The sequence below is a fragment of the Macrotis lagotis genome, chromosome 1 (genome assembly GCF_037893015.1).
Source record: "Macrotis lagotis isolate mMagLag1 chromosome 1, bilby.v1.9.chrom.fasta, whole genome shotgun sequence".
NCBI classification, from domain to species: Eukaryota; Metazoa; Chordata; class Mammalia; order Peramelemorphia; family Peramelidae; genus Macrotis; species Macrotis lagotis.
The window spans coordinates 686,930,174-686,954,596 of record NC_133658.1 but is presented as its reverse complement, the minus strand read 5'-3'; the positions used below and the strand labels follow the sequence as shown (position 1 = coordinate 686,954,596).

Below are 24,423 nucleotides of genomic sequence, written 5' to 3'. Positions count from 1 at the left end.
ATGGAAAAGAAGGCAGAGTCTGTAATGATGTTATAATTTAGGACATTGTTCTTAGTTACCTCTCAGAAAGGGCTAAGGGAAATTTCCTGAACTAGCTATGAATGTTGGACAAAAAGCAAGATTATCCAGGAGATGGATAAACTAAAAAATTATAACTCACATAATTTGTGCTTTAAAAAATTAAACAGCTATGAATTAAAGCAATCATAATAACTTATTACTGTTATTTCTATTTTTCTACACTTTTGGATAGATAAATTTTGAATGGATTAGCTAAGGTACAAAAAGATTATTGTGAGGGCCAAAAATCATACATACCAACAGCTATACCAGGATTAAAAATTTTCCTTCTCTAATCCTTACTATACTGGACCCTATAGTTTCCTAGTATATTTTTTCCTTTCACCCTCCATCCTCTCCTTTCACCCATAATTTCCCTCATCTATGTCAAGAACGTGTTACTCCAGAAGGGTGGAGCCTAATATATCACATTCTATTTGGATTACTTAGGAGAGTAATGAGCAAATATAATCAAAGAAAAGAAGTCTGCATAGTCCATACACCATACTCAGTACTTAAAGCTTGCCTGTCTTGAATTTAAGACTATAAAATCAGATTCTATAGTTGTTAACACTTGTCAGCTTAGCAGGGTAAGAATTTTTTCCTTCTATCTCAAAATGAGAAACTCATCAACAAATAAATACTGAATGCTGGTTTCATGTACTATTAAAAATAACAAAAGAATCGATGTTAATCACTCATCTCAGGACAGTAGAACTATGTGTTTTTATTTTGAACAGAACTCTGTACTGGGGCCCAGATTTTCACTCCCCTCCATACTTAGTCTTTTCCTTCTGTTCAGAATTTTTGTCAAAGACAAGAAGACTCAGAAGAAGCATGAGCAGTAACATAGATTTTGTGTGTGTGTGTGTGTGTGTGTTGAGGAATGCTCACAGAGAGTAGGAAAAAAAGAGCAAATAGAGAAAACTGGGTTGATGACAAATGAAATAAAAAGGAACAAATCTAAAAGCAGGACTAAACTAGACACCAAAAGTGAAAGAGAACTGTAGTGGTAAAAATTTTGTTAACACCACATTTTTTAGACAACCAGCAGTATGAATGTTTTAGAGGAAAGTATATTCTGTGTTCCCAGGTTAGGGAGTTTCCAGTCCAGGCTTAAAGGCTATCAGTGGGTAGGAGGATATGAATGTGGATTGTGCTTCAAACCTGTGGTGACTAGTTGGAGTTTTAAAGACAATGTTGAGATAGTTACTTGGTCATTTTCCTGCTTTTTATAACTCTTAAAAGGAACATATTTAAAAAATGAGTAAAAATACAGGTACCCTTAGATATTAGGGAACCTATCCTCAGATCAGTGAGGCTAGGTATTAAAGGCATTTTATGAATCTTCTTCCATAATGAGGAGAACACAAAACTTAGTTCTTTCATCTTGTATGCTGATATACTAATTTTACTAATCCACAATGAAGACCATTTTGGGGAGAAATAATATAATCTGAGGCAATTATCTCTTTTAGAATTAATTGATTTCTCTCTTTGTGATTGGAAATTAGCATATTGAAGGGAATTTCAAGGCATACAAAAGTTTCCCTTCATTAAGCACAATGTTTTCAAGGCACTGCCCAAGCTTATTTGTGGAGAGCTGAGCTATCCTATAAATATCCAAAACCAATACAACATTGCTTTTAAAACTGTATAGATGAAATGCTTTCTTGCCATCCAACTAGTAGGGAGGCTGGGAATTCACTGCTCGGACATATTTTGGTGAATATATATATATATATATATATATATATATATATATATATATATAAACACATAGAAGCATTTATCACTGTTTTAGATCAATCTTTTGGAACATATTTTCACTGAAATGGTCATGTATCGCTGCTGTAATTTGTTTTACATTCTTGGTTTTGGTAGTGATGTCTTCTTATAATCCAGTGTTAAACATTCCCATCAGTAAAACCGATTCCCATGAACATATTCTCTTTTAAAAATGAGTTCTACACTGTATGTAAAAATTACACACTTATTCAAATTTTCATGATTCCAAAGAGCATAGAAGTCCCTAGCAAAGAGCAGAGAAAACCCTAGCAAAAAAAAGGACAGTTTCTCATCATTGAGCTCATTCTCCTTTGGCTTCACTATCTGAGTCTGACCAATAGGGGTCTCCAGTGTATCACAGAACTATTTGCAGCTCATTCATTTATGATTATTTACAGTGTACTGTACATGCAGACAGAGTGAAAGAGAGAATTTATAACGGGGCAACAGGGCTGGCCCCAGATTTATTTGAGGTAGGGAATGGGTGACATCACAAGTTGTAGGTGATGAGGTGAAACAGAATCTGGTTTGGGCTGCTATGAAATTTGCTTTAACAGTGGCATCTGCATATGCTGGTGGTGCCCAAATGACTCCAAATATTGAGATGGGAAAAAAAATCATTCAATAATCTGGATGTTTCTGAATATTTGAAGACTAGGTGAATTTTTCATTTCATGATGTGTTTGCACACCTAAATGTCAACACTGTACACGTTGTCTAGTTGTTTCCTTTAAATAAATATATAGGTATTAACATGTATCTTTATATATATATATATATATATATATATATATATATATATATATAAAGTGAATGAAGGGAAGGGGACTTAAAGGAGAATTAGCATACATCTTGATGAATTGAAGCCATAGTTGTGTTTCAAAGGTAATAAACTGGCTTATGGAATTTAAAAAAGTTTACAATAGTATCCTTTGAAAAATTTATGGTAAATCTCCCTTCTATGATTTTTTTAAAGAAAAAAATAGATAAGAATTTTCTTACTAAGAAATCCTTGGAGTTAATAAAGATCATCTTTGGTAGAAGGCAAATGAAACTCCAAGTAAATTTGTTATTTTCAGACATCTTTTCCATGGAAGAGAGACTATCTAGGTGGAGAGAAAGCCTTTGGCAAAGGTGAACCAAAAGTTCCCAACTAGAGGGGAGGGGGAAGGAAAAGGAGAAAAACAATATGAATATGCCACATTTAGCTCCAGAAATCAGACCATAAGAAACTTAATAAGGTTCTCAAAGTGACCTTGTGGGACGGAAGTCTATGGCTCTATGACTAGACTGGCCCAATAAACCAATCTCTTTATCTGGCTGGCATCTTTGTGGTCTATTGAACTCTTCCTTTTCTAAGGGTGGTAGGTTTGTCTATCCAGTTTTGGAAACAGCACAATATTTTTTAACTGGCCTTTGAAATTGGAATAGGGCTTAAAACCTAAGACAAAAGAGTTTAGCAGAATTGCATGATTTTAAAGATACTATCAGGGTTCCATAGAGGAACTACTTAAATGCACAGTTTGCGAAGGAAACCTAATAGGGAATCAAACACATTAAATTAAGAAATACATTTCATAAGAAAAAACTTGAGATTATGGAAATGAGACTCGGTTGCTAAAGATAAATATTAAGGAAAAAGGAAGTTTATGGGTATGTATTTAGGAACACTAGCATGGAATGGTACCCTAGTGTTTAGATGAATCCCAAAGTACCCAACTCATTCTTAGGAAGTAGCAGACATCTATATATCTAATTCAACACAGTTTATTTTCAGTGGTTCTTTTAATTCAGTTCCATGTGATATAGTCAAATTGTAAGTTGGGATAAGTTGTTTCAAAAGTTTTGGTAGATGAAATTCAAAGTGAAAATTTTTTCTTATAGAGTAGTTATAATGGTACAATATTGGTTATAGCAGTAGTGTCAAAAACTCTAGTAGATCAGAGGGCTACTTATCTGTACCTAAAAATCCCTGAAGCCACATATTGATTTATATTTAAAATGTTATCAGTGTTTTTATTTTTATTTATTTTGTGAAATATTTTCCAATTACATTTTAATCTGGTGTGTTTGACACCTATGGGCTAGAGGTAGACAGTGGGTATTGTTCTGTCTTTAATCTGATGCTATTTCTGATTTTTTTTTAAATCTTTGGACAAGACACCAAGATGAGAGGGGCAATTAACATGAAGAAGGGTAGGATTTTAATTCTATTGACCTTGAAAATTATAGAAATGGCTTGTCATAAATCAGAGGAAACTTACTAGGAACATACACATATGGGAATGTACTGTAGGAAGAAAAATACCCAAATGAAAGAAAATGGCTAGCAAAAAAAGTACCATCTGAATATTAGTTGCAGGGCTATATCCTGGAACATAGTTATACCAGCATCATCAGGGTCTTTGCTATCTTAAAAGTGAAGAAGTCTGTTGTTTTAGTATATTGTGTCCTCAAACAGACTTAAGAATTTATCAAACTCTAATCTGTGATTACTAGAGAGCAAGTTGTAACAGGAAAAAGTAGTGAACTTAAAAATTAGAATGTTTGGGTTCTAGTCTGATCCTCATCTCTTATTTGTTGGTTTTGTATCTTTGGATAAATCACAAAACCTTTATGACTCTATCTTCCCACCCATAAAAGAAGATAATACTACCTGTCAGGAGAATCCAATTTAATTCAAAGAGCATGTTTACTAATGCCAAGGCAATGGGGGATACAAAGATAAAAAGTAATAACAAAATTCTTGCCCTCAATTCTATTTAATTCATTTAAATTCTTCCTAGAGACAATTGGTGAGCCTGAAGAAGTAGTGAGTAAGTAAGAAGTAAGTGCCACCTTAGTCACTAGTCACATGACTCTAGACAAGTCACAAGAAGGCTCCATGACCAAAACAGAATTGCAGTATCTCAAAAGAAACATGAGAAATGCAAATTTCCTTCTCAAATGTTCCTGTAGATGATTTGTTCCCTATCTGTGGTAGGAGCCTTTGGAACTCACATTGGTTTGAACCACAGTCACACTATATATATATACTTCTGCTTCAGTTTCCACATTTATAAACTGGAGATAATAATATCACCTATTTCCCTGATTATGAGGAACAAATAAAAATATTTGTAAAGCTCTTAACACAGTGCCTGACACACAGTAGACTCTTAATATTTTGCATCTTCCTTCTGATTCAACAAGCATTTATGAAGTGCCTGATATGTTTCAGGAATTTACATTCTATTCATGATTGGAGTGAGTTGGACCAATGATTTAAGTGACATGTACTTAGATAATATACAAGTTACAAAGCAACAAAGGGGCGGGGGAGACAAAAATGCCCAAAGGAAATTGGAAGAGGGAGAGAGAACACTTTTGGCTAGAGAAATAAAATGAGATAATGAACTGAAAATGCTTTGTAAACCTATGTGATGCAGTATTCTTCATGAGATGCCACTGAACTTTTCTTATTGTGATTCTGAGCTATATAAATGTTCCAAAACTAAAAGAATTTCTAGGACCATTCTTATAGGCTAGCATCCAGTAGAGGTTTTAATATTATGAAAGAGGATAAAGAAGACTTTCATAAAGCCTATTAAATTTCTGGTATATCTATCACATTGTGTATTATGTATAATAGGAGCTATAAATAAATAGCATCAGAAATGATTAAAGATGTGGGAAATAGGATCTTGAGTGGATGCATTCTGGTTGGGAGTATGTAACCTAGAGAAGAAGGACGAAGACTTAAAGGAAAGGAAAGGTTGTGGATAATCTCCTTTTAGATAGATTAAATGGAAATAGATATGAATTATAGCAAGAATTACTGAGGATAGAAGGATGGATACACTTCTTGAAAGAAAAGGTTATTATTATTATTATTATAAACTAGACCTATTTACTTTGCTATAGTAAGGCCAATGTTATCTGTGTACATCTTTAAAAATATTTTTAACCAATTATGTATAAAAATAATTTTTAACATTCATTTCTTAATTTCAGATTTTGAGTTCCAAATTTTCTCCCTCCTTCCTTTTTCCCTCCCTGAGATGGTAAGAAATTTCATATAGCTTATACATGTGCAATCATTGTGCACATCTTTAAAAGCATGAACAATCATTTGTCTTGGATGGTCTAGTCACTGTCCTGTCTGGGATTAGAAGAATGGACTTAATAACTGAGCCCAGCTGTAGTTTGCATAATCTTTCTACCCTCTATGTGCATCTGATAGAAGAGCAAAAATAATCCTTTTGATGATTAATGGCTAAATTAAATAATGCAATTCATCCCTACAATTACAAGTGAACTGGGATTTTATAATTAAGGTACACCTTTGAGGAGCTGTTTGCCATTTGAGGATGGATCCCAACCTGCCAAACAGACTGGCTCTCCCCAAATCATAAGATGTTTTGAAACTAGAGTGCAGCTCTATAGTCTGTGACAATGTGCACTGGTTGATGAGTTAGTTCTAGAGGCTTCTGAATTTTAATGATGCTGGAGATGATATTGTGTGTCCTTCAGCTTGTTAGAGTGACACCAGCACTCCATAAATCATAATACCTGTGTATTGTAAAATCGATATCAAAGTGCTATCTCAGCGCTAACCCTTAATAAGTTTTTCAGTGCTCTAACAGCTTAAACTTTGCTGTAATGCCATTGGACCTGTAGGTTGGGATCAGAGCATGCTTAATTTGTTTTGTAATAGAGACTTTTCTCTAATGAAGGACCGATTAGTTAAGCCTTGGTCGCTCCTCTGGTGATCAGTTGGCAGAACAGCCCCTGCAATTAAGCTCGTGTATCTCTGTCCTGAAGCAAAAAAAGCAGGCTTAAACAGTCAATAAATGTTAATCCAGTCAGAACCTGTCTCTGCCTTTGAAGGCTACCCAGGAGGGCTTTTTTTTCACATTACTTTTTTCCCCCTCATCCCATTTTAAATGTGGTGGTCCCTATAGAATTGGGATGTAGCATACATGACCTCCCACTGTTCTGTAATAAGATGTGGCATGCTAACAACATTCTATACAGATCTGTCATCTATAGGTCTGTCTGTCCCTCCCCCTTCCTCTCACCTACCCATCTATTTATCTATGACTTGTGAATAAATGAGCAATTGGAATAGATCAGAGCTTCAAAAGAAATTGGGAAAATGATTTTATTAAATATTTATGCATAAAGAGAAAGGTATGTTTTTGTGCTGTCTAGTTATATCATGGGGTCTTTTGGGGATGGGGGTGGAGGAGGTTGATTTTACTACATACACATGGCCTAAGCCATGAAGGAAGGTTTTTTTTTTATTATAATTTGCTTTTACTATTACCATGGATGTTGGTTGTAATCCTCCCACTAAGTTGGGAGAGCCCAGTGAATAGCCAGAAGAAATAAAAAGGAAGAATAGAAAGAACTTTTAAATAGTGGAATTTTCCATGAAATAAAAAAGTGTATTTTTTAAAAATTGTAGGCTAGTTAACATTCTCTATCTTTGTCCTCATACAAAACTCCAAATATTTTTTTCCATTTCTTTTTGTTTTCTTTTCAAAGTAAGGGTGAGAAGAAGCAAAACTGACAGCCAGATGGGAAACTAGGCCTTTTAGATGGACAGTGGCCCGCAGACTTGTGGGCGAGGGAAAGAGGAGGAATGGGGTCTGAAATGTAAAGTGTCTTCTGTCCAGGGCTACATTCTTTGGGAGTCTGGTTACATTTGTTTTTACTTTAAGCAGGAACTTTCATTTGAAGTGGCATGAGATTTATTTCACTTTATGTAATTTAACCTGTGCCCATCATTAGAAGACATAAACTGTGGGAAAGGAAAGCAAGAGGAGAGGGTTGGAACTGGGAATTTATGTTTTCCTTTGTCATCTCCATGTGTGGGGCAGGATTGAAAGAAGGTGCAAGGAGCAAAACTTCAACCAGAAATGAGGAGCCATAACCAGTTTAACTTCTTATTAACTTGGGTTTTATGAACTATTAGTCTGGTAATGGAATAGTGATGTTTGTCCTCCACATGTGGCATGAGATGTCACTGTGTGGCTAAAAGCAGGGCAGAATTGATATCTCTAGCCTCTTCTCCCCTCACCCTTCTCTAAGGAGATTAATTCCTGCCAGGAAGGGAAGCAGGAAGTTCAGATTTCAAGCCACACTTCTCAGAGAGAAAGGATCCTAGGTTAGAATTATATCTACTGCTCTCTTAAATATTTTTTTTTTTTGTCAAGGGGATATAATCAAGATCAATTTAACTTCTGATCACTTTGTGTCATTATTGGAAGGAAGTAAGATCCCAAGCAATAAGGCTTGACCCCTTTTCCACCAAATACCAGCTCCACAATGAATACATAGTGAATAGAAAAGACACTCATTTATTCAAAGTATAGTAAAACATAAATCAGAGAAAGTGTGTATATGAGAATATATTGCAGATAATAGAGTAAAGGAGCTCTCCCGTGAGGAGCAAGGTAATTTAGCTCAAACAAGGGAGGGGAGAGTTCTAGATTTCACCCAAAGGGAAAAATCCTCAAGTCTCTAGTATAGCACGATAGGGATGAATACTCCTTTTGTGTCTTCCCAGAGTTTTTTCCTTCAAAAATCTGGAGTGAGATTGGCATCTTCCATCACCCTTCTTGAAGTTGGAAACTAGAAGTGCCCAAAGTGATTTAACACTAGAAGACTGAAGGCATCTTCTCCCTTTAGGCTCTCACCAACTCCATCTGACCCTTCTTGCAGGGAAGAAGAAAACATTTATCTCTACCAATGAGGAAAGAGCCCTTTGCCAGTGGACTTTTGAACTAGGGCTACTTAGTACATGGCTTGTGTCATTTGGAATGATAACAAGTTGATAATGATTTTGAATAATATCAAGATAAGTTAATAATTGACAAGGCCCGGAACTTTGGATCTGGAAAGTATCTCAGTGGCCACCTAGTTCAATATATACATACATACATACATACATACATATATATATATGTATATATATATGTATATATATATATGTATATATCCTGAAAGAATGCCTGCAAGAACATGCCTGACCCATAGTAGTTTCTGCTTGAATGAATCCAATAGTAGGTGAATCAGTCAATGAGCTTTTAAAGTATATACTGTGTACTAGATACTTATCTAGGCAAGCTATTGGATAAGTTGAAAGAAGTAGGAATACTTGGCCTAATAAAAAGAAGACTTGGGGAGATATGATAGTAGTATTCAGATCTATGAAGGGCTATGCCACCTTTGGAAGAGGGATTAGTCTTATTTTGCTTGAGTCCAGAGTTCATAACTAGGAGTAACTATTACAAAGGGATAAACTGAAGTTTTTGTACAGGAAAAATTGTTGATAATTAAACTTGTTCAAACAGGTTTTCTGTGGGAGGGGGAATTTTTTCTTCCTCATCAGAGATCTTCAAGTTAACTTAGACTATTTTTAGTGAGGCTTTTTTTTTAATTTTTGCTTCTAATTCTGGAATTTTCTAATTCTATAGTTGCCATAAAGAACTGCTTTTAAATTTTTCTGAAGGTGGGAAATCTTTCTGTTTTTTCCCCCTATTCACCCAAAGTACATCTTGGAAGAATGAAGTCTCATGGAGCAATATAACAAACCAAGGCAATTACAAAGAATTCATGATGAATGCTATCCATATCCAGAGAAAGAATCAATGGACTCTGAATGCAGATCAAAGCATACTATGTTCACTTTCTTTTTTCGTATTTTTTTCCTTTCTTCTTTCCTAACTGACTAATATGGAAATATATTTTACATGATTACACATATATTACCTTTATCAAATTGTTTAGCATTTTAGAAAGAGGGTGGGAGAGAAAGGAAGGAGGGAGAAATACTTAGAATTCAAAATTTTGTAAAAATGAATGCTACAATTTGTCTTTATATGTAATTGGAGAAATATTAAGAAGTCTTTTACAAACTTTAGAACAATATAACAGTGCTAGCTATGATGATCCTAAATGAGATTATCTCTAAGGTTCCTTCAAGCTCTAAATCTCATAATAGTAATGTCAGTATGTCCCCATAACAGAAAGAAGAGATATTAGACCTTATATTTTCTAAACAAGATTTCTCGGTTGAAGCATTTAATATACTTCTGTATTTCAAAAACCTGAATTTGAGAAAGGAGGTAATGCAGTGTACTGAAAGGAATACATTCAAAGTAAGAAAATTCAGTGTATGCAAATTGATTATGGATACTGAGTTAAAAATGGCAAAAGTCAAAGTCACCAACCTGACTCCTCTAGGAATTTGATGCATTGAATGTTTAAGCCATATTGGTCCAGGTTCAGGATCCAATTTCAGATTCAGTTTTCATGCTCATAATTGTTGTGAAGGCAAAAGGGGGATCATGTAAGTGTGGCATTATAGGACTGTGTGATTAGGAGTCAGTTATATATTAATTAAGTTACTTTTAATTTTAACTTTAATTAGGTAATTATACTCCTTGAGTAAGCATTGACCTCAAGGAGATTACATTCTAATGAGGGAAGATAACACAGGAAAAGTAATTGAAAAGGAGGGAGGAAAGGGGGAACTTAGCCTTATTGGGTTAAAGTGAAAAAAGTTTGTGAATTCAGGAGAAAAGTCCAAAGAAGGATGTGAAGACATACCTACTCAGGTTCTTTCCTTTAAAAAGGAGGTTCTGAGAATGTCTGACCAATTAGGGAAAGGGGTGAGGGTAGAACAAACTTCTAGTGTGAGAAAGCCAGGGGAAGCACAGACTTCCAAGGCAGGAGTCCATTCTAGAGAATCAGGAGTGGAGTCTCTATTTTTAGGGTTGGATACCATCTGAGTTATTTCAAGTAAATTTTATCTTGGCAGAGTTGTGCAAATGGAATTGGATATTGGTCTTAAATTTTACCTCTTGAGTGTTTTAATCTTTAAATTACTATTTTGGTATGATACATTCAAAAGAAAATAAGCTTGCGATGATTACAATCTTATTTCTAACCTTAGTACCCAATTGAACATATCACTCCAAAATAACAAATGCTCTTTTAATTGTGAAATCCATTGACATTTTTTTCATTCTTCATCCTCCCTCCTTTTCCTCTCTGTAATATCTAATACTGTTGATTATCCCCTCCTCCTGAATATTTTTTCCTCTTTGGAGGAGGATAGAATTTTCTTTATCCTCTGTACCATCTAGCTGCCAAACACCTGGAGGATACCTTTTTGTGATACTATTTTCTCCTGGTTTTCCTTTTACCTGACTGAAATGATAGCTCTCACAGTAGACTCCTTCCCTCCAAAACCATGAAGGATAACCATGCATAACTCCCTTTCCCATTAGTCCTTAAACAATCTCATTTTTCCTGGGGTCTTTTTTCTTTCTGTGATTACATCAACTATCATGGCTTCAATTATCCTCTATGCAGATAACTTCCAAATAAAATCCTTTCCTCATTTCTCTCTTGAGCTCTAGTCTATATCACTGGACATACCTGCTGAATATCTCTGCCCAGATACTCTATAGACCTCTCAAGTTCATATACTTAATACAGAACATTTTATGTCCCCTCCCTCCCAACCATTCCTCTTGCCATTTTCCCTATTTCTTTCAATTGTATCACCATTTATCTACTAACCCAGGTTTGAAACCTTAGTTTTGGGTTCTTAAGATCATAAATAGAACTAAAAAGGAACAGGTAGTACAGTGGCTAGAGTGCCAGGGTTAGACTCAAGAAGACTGATTTCGAGTTCAATTCTGACTTCAGACACATATTAGCTATATAACTCTGGACAGGTTACTTAACCTGGTTTGCCTCACTTTCCTCATCTGTAAAATGAGCTAGAGAAGAGAAATGGAAAACCACTCCAGTATCTTTGCCAAGAAAACCCCAAATGGAATAACAAAGAGTTAGACATGCCTGAAATAACTGAACAACAACAACAAAATATATTTTATAGATGAGGATTCTAGGGCCCAAAGGATTTTGATAACTTGCCCAAAGTCACACAGCTAGTAAATGGAAGAGCTGTGATGTGATGTGATTCTCTAGTCCTTCTACTCCAAATCATCCCTTTCATTTATTCTGCCATGCCAGATCCTTTACTCTCCCCTTAACCCCCCAAATCCCATCATTTTAAAGAAAAGATTTTATTTATTTTGAGTTTTACAATTTTTCACCTATTCTTGCTTCCCTCCCCACCCCCCACAGAAGACAGTCTATTAGTCTTTACATTGTTTCCATGGCATACATTGATATAACTTAAATGTGATGAGAGAGAAATCATATCCTTGAGGAAAAAATAAAGTACAAGAGACAGCAAAATTACATAATAAGATAATGTTTTTTTTTTAAATTAAAGGTCTTTGGTCTTTGTTCAAACTCCACAATTCTTTTTCTGGATACAGATGGTATTCTCCATCATAGATATCCCCAAATTGTGCCCGATTGTTGCACTGATGGAATGAGTGAGTCCATCAAGGTTGACCATCACCCCCATGTTGCTGTTAGGGTGTACAATGTTTTTCTGGTTCTGCTCATCTTGTTCAGCATCAGTTCATGCAAGTCCTTCCAGGTTTCCCTGAATTCCCATCCCTCCTGCTTCTAATAGAACAATAGTGTTACATGACATACATATACCACAGTTTGCTAAGCCATTCCTCAATTGAAGGACATTCACTTAATTTCCAATTCTTTGCCACCACAAACAGGGCTGCTATGAATATTTTTTGCACAAGTGATGCTTTTACCCTTTTTCATCATCTCTTCAGAGTATAGAGCCAGTAGTGGTATTGCTGGATCAAAGGGTATGCACATTTTTGTTGTCTTTTGGGCATAATTCCAAATTGCTCTCCAGAAAGTTTGGATGAGTTCACAGCTCCACTAACAACGTATTAGTGTTCCAGATTTCCCACATTCCTTCCAACATTGATCATTGTCCTTTCTGGTCATAATAGCCAGGCTGAGAGGTGTGAGGTGGTACCTCGGAGATGCTTTAATTTTAATTTCTCTAATAAGTAATACCCAAATCCCATCATTTGCCATGTTTTGATTCTACCTAAATGATAGCTCTCACTGTAGACTCCTTCCCTTCAAAACCATGGCCAGCCCCAAGTTCAAGTTCTTATTTCCCCTTATCAGGACTACTTCAACAATTCTCTAATTGTTTCCCCTGTCTCAATACTTTTCTCTCTTTAATCTAGATTCCACATTACTGACAATTTTTCTTAACATAGAGATGTGACTATGTTGTTCTCTTGCTCAAGAAGCTTTAGGAGTTCCCTAAAGTCTTTTATAAATGCCTGTCATTTAAAGCGTACAATCTATCTTTTAAAAAATGATTTCATATTATTCTCCCTATCCACTATATTTTTGCTGACAAACCATCTTATTTGTTGTTTCCCATATACAACTGTATCATTATAATAACCAATAACCAGTCTTTATGTAGCACTTATGGTCTGTGAGGTGATTTATCAGTGTTCTCATTGTTATCCCCATTTTTCTATTGAAGAAACTAAGCCTGAGGGAGGTTAAGTGACTTACCCAGAGTCACACAGCTAGTAAGTATTTGAGACAAGATTTGAATTCAGGTTTTCAAGACTCTAAGTCTAACACTATCTAATATGCTCTCTTAGCAGCCCTAATATCTGGACTCCAAGACTTTGCTATCTTCCATGCTTGGAATACCCTCCTGCCTCATTGTTCAGTTTTTTTTTAATTCAGCCATGCCTGACTCATTATGACCCCATTTTGGGTTTTCTTGGTAAAGATGCTAGAGTGATTTACCATTTCCTTCTTCAGCTCATTTTTCAGAGGAGAAACTGAGGCAGACAAGTTGAAATGATTTGCTCAGAGTCACATGGCTAAGAAGTATTTAAGGCCATATTTGAACTCATGAAGATGAGTCTTCCTAATTCCAATTCCAGTGCTCTCCCTATTGTATCACCCAGTTATCTTTTGTAATACCTAGCTTTCTTTAAGCTCAGGTCAATTACTACTGTTTTCTCAAGTTTTTCCTGATCCCCTCAGCTGTTAATACCAGATTTGTGTTGTATTTACTTTAAAAATATATTGAATTTTCCTATTTGTATACTCTGTGCCCCTGACAATAGAATATAAACTTTATGAGGACAGGCTCCATCTTGCTTTTGTCTTGTATTCATTCACAGGGTCTGACACATAGAAGTCACTTATTATTTTTAGATCAAATTGACTTGTTTATAGTATTTGAAGAATACCCCTGGGTAGAAATCCTTATACTAAGTTATAGGATGTGTGAAAGAAGTGGAAGAAATTGTTTTAACAGAAGACAAGTTAAGCATAAACATACATTTATATTATATACTCAGATTATATTACACCAAGGGGGGAAGTTTCCTGATAATAGCTACTATTCATATAATATTTTATGATTTGCAAAGTAATTCACAAATATTATTTCATTTTATTCTCGCAACAACCCTGAGAAATAGGTGCTGTTTTTATTATTTCTATTTTACAGATGAGAAAATTGAGGCATTTAATGTTAAGAGATTTGACAAGAGCAATGTAACTGAGAAGTATCTGAAGCTGGATTTGAAATTTGGTCTTTCTGACTCCAGGTCCAATACTCTCTCCCCTGTTCCACCTAGTTCCTGTCACTATAGATATGGCAAAGAACCTGGATTGGATTTTCCTGAAATTTTGGAATTCAATCGAATTCCTTGCAAAGAACTTATTTGAAATGCATCCTGTAGTGCAATTCACCATCATTTATTTGCACATTTAGTCATTCATTATCTGACTATATATTTATTTATTTATCTAATTATTTGTTCATTCATTTATTTACTTTGTATGTGATTTCATTAGTGTAGGGATTTCATGAAATAGAGCCTCCTTTTACTGATGCTGTTTAACAACATGTCTAATTTAGGGAATTGCTCAGAACATTCAGAGGTTAGATAACTTGCCACAGACAAAGCTAGTCTGTTTCAGAAATAGGGTTTGAACCCAGGTTTTTCTGATTCATGTTCTCTATTCACTAAGTTGTCTTTTCTTTCATCTTATCATCATCATCATCATGATAGTAGTAACAAGAGCAGTCAATATATGTGTAGTGCTTAATGTTTAACCAAGAAATTTTCAGACATTATTTTTACATACATCACAGGTCGGGGTGGGGATGAGGTGGGGGCTTGATGGTTAGGCCACTGGTCTTAAAGGAAATATGAGGTTAATCCTTGACTCAGATACTTACTGGCCTTGGACAAGTAAATAAACCTCTCAGTCTTGAATTCCTCATTTGTAAAAGGAGGAAAGTGATAAAATAATCCAGAGAGATATAGGGAATCTCAAACGAGATAAAGGGTTTTGCAGATTTTTCAGTGCTATTTTAAAGCTAGATGTTGCTGCCATTGTTGTTTTATTTCATTAGAGCTTCATAATAGCTCTGAAAGGTAGGTGCCTTACTTAAATCCAATTCACTTGCAAGTCAAGACATCACCTACCTGATATAATTGATCTTCTTCAAGGACGAAGGGCGAACAACAACAAACAATAGTAATATTAATAACCATTTTACAACTAAGGGTACTGAAGCTGAGAAAGGTTAAGTTCCTTATCCTTGAATACATGACTATCTCTTTTAACTTTTTTCAGTGTTTTTTCCTACTAAGAAGAATCCTTTTGTTAGGTGAAAATTTACCTACTAATTCCTCTACTACTACTTTGGGCATTTCTTCACTAAAATCTTATTCCATTGACTCATTGGGGTATGGAGGTAACTGGTGGATACCGAACTTAAAGTCAGGAAGACCCAGGATCAAATCCTGTCTCATCTTTAATTGTCATGTGACCCTGGACAAATCACTTTATCACTGTGGTTATATTTCTTCATCTATTCCCTCATTTATAACATGAAACAGAGTCCTTTCCAACTCTAGCCATATGATGTTATGCTCTACTAAGAGGTGGAGAAGGGGGCTATCTGGAGGGAATATGTCTCTACCAGTGAAATCACAGATTCTAGAAGTTTGAAATAAAGTATTCACAAAAATATACTCATTCAAACATATGTGACATGAGTGTGTATATATATACAAGGAAGCAGAAATTGTTGATTATTACCTTGATGAAAGTCTCAGTGACTATTGGCAACAAAAGCAATGTCTAATAACTTTTTAGTAATTATTAGACATTGCTTTCATCAAAGTAATATCATTTCTTGTGGATTTCTCTGATGACAATCTTAGAATAGATTTTTGTATAGAATTTGTACATCTTTGGTTGTTGCCCTTCATGCTTGAAGAGGACAAAATTATGTCACTTTGTTAGAGTTAGGGTACAGTGTTTCCTACTGTGACCGATCAGACCAATAATAGTTCAGAAGACTCTACCATAGGTATATGAACATTTGGACTGGAGATGTCTCTAAATTTGTTCATCTTATGTATAGCAGTATATGTTTAGTTACTGGATAAATTTGAGAATTCAAAGAGTTAATATTATTATTGATGTTTTTTAACAATTTTTTTGTGGTTAAACTTGGCATATATGGGGTAGTTTTTGCTCAGACCTATAAGCACTTATTTCTTTAACATAAACATACTTTTCAGATACTATCTGGTTGAAAGTTGTAAAACAGAATGAACTCATAAGAATTAAAATGACCATTAATTCAAAGGATATTGGAAAGATGCCTTGTGGCTATTAGCAAATTACAGCATGTGACTTACTAACAATGACTTGGATGCCAAATGTGGGTTAAAGAACATGTCTGAAGATTTGTATGACTGGAAATTGAATTGTATTAGTCATGGAATAAGAATAAGAGAATAACTGGATAGCCAAGTAGTATATATGGATCCCTGAGAGACTAAAAGAATGACAAAGGTCTCCTGGAAACTGGTTAGGTCATCTCTGGAAAATTTATGGAGGAAAAATTAAAAAACATGAACAAGAATCAAACAGGTTAAGAAGATATGGATGAGTGGGTATGTGGAGAGAAATCAAGGCTGTTTCAATTTATCAGATTATTTGAAGAATTCATATAAACCAGGAGGGAAAGAAATCTTGTCTCCAGGTTTCAATGATGGATTTAGGTTCTTTTCTTTAATCAAGGAATATAATTATGTGGTACTATATAGAGAGAGAAGGGACGGGAATCAAGAAGACCTGAATTCAACAGCATCAGATACTTATTAGCTGTATGTCTGCTACAATTTTGTCAACTGTAGAATAGGGATAATAAATACTATCTGCCTCCTAGAATTGTTGTGAGGATTAAAATAAGATAGTATTTGTAAAGTGTATATATAGCAAAATGTCTGATAGATGTTAAGTATTTACTAAAAGCTTGTTTTCTTTCCTTTATCTCCTTCTCAGTTAAATATTATAACAAATGCATTTTCTCTCTATCATAAAAAATCAAGGTTCTTCCTTGAATATTTTATGTATAAAGGATACAAGTATCCTGGACGAAGATAATGGTATGCAATGAGGAATACAATTGTTAAGCTAGCATACTGGTATAGGAAATCCTGAAATGTTGGTGGAACCAGCCAATCATGTTAGAAAGGGCCCAAGGAGAGCTTGGCCTCCAACATCACTACTGAGCAGCAGAGACTGGAGGATTACTTGTTTAGGGTGCTTTACTCCCATTAATGCTTCAAGTGAAGGTCATTCATTTTTTTTTTTAAGACCTGGTAAGCTCCAGGGTTGCTGCCAATTTCCAAGATTCCATGATCTCCATCCCATCTTCCTCACAGGGCTGGGGTGGGGGCAGGGATGAATACTGGAAGAAATCTTTTGCTTTACCTTTCATGCATCTGTTTAAATCATAAGTAAAAGAGAGAATATGGGATCTTGGTCTTAAAGAGGAAAAGAATTGGCAACAGGAATGTAACTTTCTTATAAATTTTCTACTGTATAATGGCACCTGTCTCACTGGTTTGTTATAAGGATCAAATGAGATATTTAAAAAGTACTTATGTTGTTCTTCATTCTCAAAAAAAGACTGTGACATCATGGAGATGATATGAAAAGCACATGAATTGTGTTTTAGTGAGGGGGTGCTGTGCTAAGTCACCAGCCTCATTTTCTTTTCAAGATCTGGGTCTAGTAGCCAGATATGAATCAGGATGAGTGGAGATGGCCCTGGATGTGAGACTGTCAGGGTTAAGTGATTTACCCACATTCATGCAGTTAATCAAGTGTCTTATTCCCTTTCTTTTTCCCAAATATAATTTTAGTAATCCATGGCTATGCCTACAGTAAAATGTATTTCTTAAATAATAACTTATGCTTATAGAGATTTTATTAAAATAAATTTTAAGTGTTTAATATCTTAAATATTATAATTAAAATAAATTTAAAAATATAAATTCTTTAAAATACTTTAAAATAAAGTTCTATACATAGATATTTTAATAGGCATACAGATACTCCCATTTAATAGATAAAGAAACTTAGGCTTTGAGAGATGAAGCCATATATCTGTAGTCACACAACTATAAAATATCATAGGTTAGTCTCCTGTAAACATTTAGGAAGGGTCTTCTATGTGCCAGACCCTGGGAACACAAAGAAAGACAAAAATACTCCCTGTTCTCAAGGAGCTCACAGCCTAATGGGAGAAACTAAGTACAAGCTATATAAAGGTTAAATTAGAAATGATCAACCAAAGAAAGGCATTAGAATTAAAAGGTATTGACAAAGGCTTCCTGTAGAAGGTGGGATTTAAGTTAGGGTTTGGAGGATGCCTGGGAAGACAGGAGACAGAGATGAGGAGGGAGAGAATTTCATTCATGGGGGAGAGCCAGTGAAAATGTCCATAGGAGGAAGATGAAATGTCTTATGTGAGACTGAAAAGTTAATGTCAATGAGTTTTAGAAGCCTAGAAAGGTTGGGATGGGGTGGTGGTATAGGAGATGATCATCTTTAAATGCTAGGTAACAGGTAGGCACAGAAACTTTGAATCTAGTCTTTCTACCACAAAGACCAGTAGTCTGTCTCACATTTATACTGTGCTACCATTAATTTGTCACTATTTGTTTGCATTGAAGTAAAAAATGATATACAGTGAACTTAGGGCAAAACAAAAGAAGAGTTATTATAATGCAGTATGTAATAGATCTCAGCAAAAGAGGAATCCTATGTATATGACATAATTATAAAAATAGCCAACATTTATAAAGATCTTTAAAGTTTGTAAAGCACTTTAATGATAATATCTCATTTGATCCTCACAACAACCTTGGGAGGAAAGTGATATTATTCCCATTTTGCAGATGAAAAGCCTGGGACAGGTTAAGTGACCCAGCAGGGGAGGCTGGATTTGTTCTCTCTTCATCACTCTGTCTATTTGGCCACCTAGCTTTCTCTATTCATGTTCCCCAAAGACTCACTTATTTGGTGTTTGTAGTGTTTCTCTTTCTCTCTCTCTCTCTCTCTCTCTCTCTCTCTCCAGAAGTTGGTAAGAGAGGGGAAGATAGATGGTGCAATGGATAGAGCACTGGCTCAGAAGTCAGGATGACCTGAGTTCAAATCCAATCTCAGACACTTAATCATTATCTAGCTGTGTGAACTTGGGCAACTCACTTAACCCAATTGCCTTGCAAAACAAAAAGAAGTTGTTAGAAGGTCTCAAAAGACTTCTAGAAAAAGCAAAAAACAAAACAAAAACCCAACAACAAAACTTTTTACTCTTTTCATGATAGTCATTTCCCAATATAGTCTCCCTCTCTTCCATTTTCCAGTGAAGAAGAGAGTTCTATAAAAATAGATCAAGCATGAGGTTTGGAGTAAAGAAGACCTGAGTTCAAATTCTATCTTAGACATTTAAAAATTTGGTGACCCTGAGCACAACACTTTCATATTTAGTGCCTTGGCTTCCTTCTCAATGGAATGAGTTAGATTGGGTTAGTTGGCTTCTAAAGATCCTTCCCACTGAAATCCATGCTCCTGTGATTGTGACCTGTCCAACAGGGTAGTTAAGGTGTGCTGCCCACGACTACACTTCTTTTGAGTTCAGAAGACTATCCTTAATTCTCCAGATATGACTTGATGAATGATTTTGGAGAAAGCAGTACTTTAAAAAACTGAATGTTTCTTCATTTACAAAAGCAAGATGAATATCCTTTCTGATTCTATATCTTACTTGCCCCTGCTGTCAGGACAGCCTGACAGATCTAACACTTGGACCAAAGACTTGACTCTGAGTCATTTATTGAAGAACTGAGTGAGGATGATGCAATGCAAGGTTTCCTATCATTCATCCAACTCAGGTTCTGCCTATAGGTTGCCAGCATAAGCTATCTCACTGACAAGAATCTAACATTTAAGTCAAAAAAAGAAAATACCAAAAAAAATAAATCTGACAATTCATTAAGGAGGAATGAGAACCTTGGTTTGGCATGTCAGACCTCTCTGATTCCCGGCTAGCTTCGGAAACTAAAACTATTGGAGCTTTCTTGTGATGGTTGCCTTTGCCCCTTGACAAAGGTCAACAGGGGTACCACAAACTTATACCACCTTGCATCTTTTAGCACAGGTAGAAATAAAATATGTGCTCTCTCTGTGTGACTTGTTTTTAATTTCTGTTTTGTCTTCCCTACTAGGGCTTTGCCTTTAAAAAAGCATTATTCTAGCTTAAAAGGTTAAAGCAACATGAGTTTCTGAATTAGGCCAGGGACCAAGAATATTTGACATGCCAAGTTAAGGTTCTCATCCCTCCTTAATTTATTCCAATTTATGTTGGTGTTGTTTTGGACCCAATGATTCAAAGCACCATATCCAAGATTACTTATGAAGTTTACTCTGTAACTGATTATTTTCCTCTGGAAATTAATATTTACTTATTATGTTTATATTTTTACCCCACAATAGAATGAAAAATTCTTTTGACTTTGTATCCCTAACAAATACATAAAAGATATTTAATAAATGCTAGTCAAGTAAATGATTAATTAATTAATGCTTACTGTCTTCTCATCATGGTGGCCACAGCTACTTCTGAAGATCACCTATTGAGGCACAGGGAGAATTATATTTTGTGAATATGAAAAGAGTCCCTATTCTAATGAAATCCCAGTTTCTTGAATTATTGAAGATAAAAGCAATCTAAAGACTAGAATAATTTAGAAGTTTCCTCATGAAGTAAAGCCCTCTGTAATCCTCTCTTTCACATAAGATCTGTCGGTCCACAATATGGGGATGGTGCCTAAAACACATTACTCTCTTACAAGCCTAGCCATTGTATAATTCTTAACAGCCAATGTTGACACATCCGGACCTAAGTCCTGGAATCCCCTCATGAAACAAAACTACATCATGGTGTGGTAAGAGTTTTCTTCTAGGTACCAGTAACTCAGACATTTTAATTAAAATGCACCCCCCCCCCCAAGCTCGAGACCTAAGGCCTGCAAAATACATATTTGGATTTTTATTTTTCATTTTATTTTTTTGCAACCCAATGAGCTGAAAGTGTCAGAAATAATAAAAACAGCATATTTTTATTGAGCAATTCTTACAAGAACTGGTTAAACTGACTTTAATGAAATTTGGTTTAAAACAAAACAAAAAAAAATCTCATTCCTATGGTGAACCTTTGCATGGTACATTCCAGCCCTAGGCTAATTTTTTATGGGTAAGTTATAAACCCCAGAAAAGGGGGTTTTATAGTGGAAATGCTGACAGAACCCGCACAGTGCTACTGGGTGCCTCTCTAATTAGTCTGAAGGCCTGAAAGCTGTATTCCATAAGATGTGAGCCGTATTGAAGCAGTGTTCCAGTTTGGGCCAAACCTCCAAGCTTAACTGGGCATTTCATGGGTAATCAGGGTTTCATATAGACTATGTCAGAGCCTTTTTTACAGTTGTAAAATGCTAGTACTTTTAAGTGAGAGAATGCTTTATTGGTCCTTTTACTTATGTGAATATTAAATGGGGGTGTTTTGATATAGACATTTCTGATAGTTCCTGGTGTTCTTTCTCTGCTTTGAAGATGATGAGGCATCCACCTGGTCTCAAGACCCAACTTCAGGGACCCATTTTAGCATCCTTTTAAAATGTCATATATAAAACCAACTTTTATTTGTACTTAAGTGTTTGGTGCTAATGTTTACAGAGAAACATCCTGCCAGAAGATTGGAGTAAATAATGAGAGAACATTTACAGCTTTAAACTGATTTCTGTCTCCTTTCTCTCTCTCTCTTTCACTCACTCTCTGATTCTGTCTCTTTTTGTCTCTCTCTCTTTTCCTGTTTGTTTCTCTCTGTTTCTGTTTCTCTACCTGCCTCCCTTTGCCTCTCTGTTTTTTTCTATCTCTCGGTATCTGTATCCTTCTGTCTCCTTTTGTCTCTGTCTTTCTGTGTTCCTTTGTCTCTGTCTCCTGTTTTTCTGTCACTCTCTGTCTCCCTATGTCTCTGTTTTTGCTTCTCTTTGTTTCCATCTTTCTATCTCTCATCTTTTTTGTCTCTTCCCTGGTCTAGGTGCTCAACATCCCTGGAATGATTATAGTTACCTACACTTATGGAGTACAGGTCTGGTAGTGCCTATTTCTTCTTCTGCAGCTGCAGACCCTAACCAAGGGTTCACTGAGGTAAAATGCCCCAGGCCTGGGCTCAAGCTGTGCACCCCTCCCCATTGGGTCCTACCAAAAGAAGGAACAAAGAAAGAAAATAAAAGCAGCAGATTCAATTTTAAAAGGGACCACATGTCAGGCAGACTTGTAGCTCAGAACCTTTTTTTCCCCTGTGACCTAAATTCCTTTCTCATTTTTCCACCATCTTTTTCATTGTTTCTCACCATGGACTCTTTCAAAAAGCTAGATTCTTAGTTTGCTGATACTAAGGGATATGGGAAGAAGGGAGAGGCAGAGGATGATGGGTGCAAGGAACTGAAAGTGATGTCATAAGGTCATCAATGTCAAAAAAATCATTCTAGGTGAAATGTCAAAGATAACTAGTTATTCCCACAAATTGCATCCTGGATGGAGACCTTGGCTCCCTTCTACCCAAGGCTGGGCTGGCATATGGTTAACCATACTGTAATGTGCTGGAGCACATTTGGATGGAGGTGTGTTAACCAGTGTGCCTTCCTCTTGGAAGCCTGCCATCTCTTTGCAGAGAATGCTGTGGCATTCGTTGGCCCCAGGGCAGTGGCTCCAAAAGCAATTTGCAGGGCTTACATTAAGGAAAGACAGCAGGGGCCTGTTGCAGATGTGGTCTCTTTTAAAATGGAATCTGGTGCTTTTATCCTTTCTTTTTAAAGGGATACTGGGAAAAGGAGGCCTGGACTGTGTGCCCTTGGCTAACATGGGATATACTTTAAAGAATTAAAGTTCTGTTGATGTGTGTTTGCAGAGGAGATAGTTCACAGGAGTAGACAAGTAATTAAATGTCCTCAGCTGCTACCCACACCTGACCTCGAAAGAGTGTCTTCCCTTGCTCAGCAACTTCTAAGGCTTTCCTCTCCCTTTTCTCTCCACTAAGATTATCTTTTTCAACAGAGACTGAATGTTTTCTTTCACTGAGAAGTAACAGTATCAGTCATAACCCAGTTTATGGTTAGTCTCCTGAATGGGGAATAGGGATGATTGGACACATGAGCCAATGCGCACATTAAGAGACAAAAGCAGAGACAACTGAACTGAATTCAACGAGGATCAATTAAATATCTACAATGTGTTAGGTGAACAGTTGGGTGGTAAAGTAATGGAGTGCCTGGCCTGGAGTCAGGGGGACTCATCTTCCTGAATTCAAATCCAATCTTAGGCACCTATTAGCTGTGTGATGCTGGGCAAGTCACTTAATTCTGTTTGCCTTAGTTTCCTCATCTATAAAATGATCAGAGAAGGAAATGACAAACCACTCTAGTATCCTTGTCAAGAAATCTCCAAAGTGGGTCACAAAGAGTCAGAAATGATCAAACAACAACAAATGTATTAAGTACTATGTTAAGAACTAAGAATAAAAATATGAAGATAACACTCTCTGCTCTAAGAGAATTTACTTTCTTCTTTTTAATATTCTCTCTCTCTATATATATATATTTAAATGCATATATGTAATGGTTTAATTTAAATTGGAATAGTCATATATGTGTCTGTGTTTTCTATTTTAATCTTTGTTTTTAGTGTCAATATTTGAATCTTATGCTTGATTTCCAAGATTCTAGCTGCTTGCAACAAGTCAACGTGCATTGAAACTTTCAAGATGGATTTTTTCTGTATATTTTCTTAGATTTACCTTACTTAAATTTCTAGGGTTTTTAAAAGCACATTCCTTCAGCTAGAATTAAGTCAGAGAGATCCCTGTTGGGAGAAATTTCAGACATATTGGGGCTTGCCTGGTGGACTTGTTTTTATATTTTAATGACATATTTTTATTGATGTTCTTTGCTTTTTCATCACATTCATTTCTGAACATACCTCTCCTTGCCCTGCTCAACCTAGCCAACCCTTTTGACAAGGATTGAAAAAGAGAAAAAGTATACAACAGTTCAGTAAAACTAACCAATACAAATTAACTGTCTCTGACAGCTTACTCAAAATTCTAAACCTATTGTTTCCCATATCTGGGTGAAGGAGTGAAATATATTTTCTGAACTCTTCTCTAGAACCAAACTTGATCATTTATAATTAACTAGCATATAT

General features: G+C 35.7%; 1 long non-coding RNA gene across 1 annotated transcript in view; it reads left to right on the top strand.

The window, feature by feature from the left end:
* LOC141523212 (uncharacterized) overlaps positions 1-23,722 on the top strand; it is a 79,847-nt gene extending 56,125 nt beyond the window's left edge. The window contains exon 3 of the long non-coding RNA XR_012478404.1: positions 22,259-23,722. This is a non-coding gene — a long non-coding RNA (uncharacterized LOC141523212). The remainder of the gene's footprint in view (positions 1-22,258) is intronic.
* The last annotated feature ends 701 nt before the right edge of the window (positions 23,723-24,423 follow it).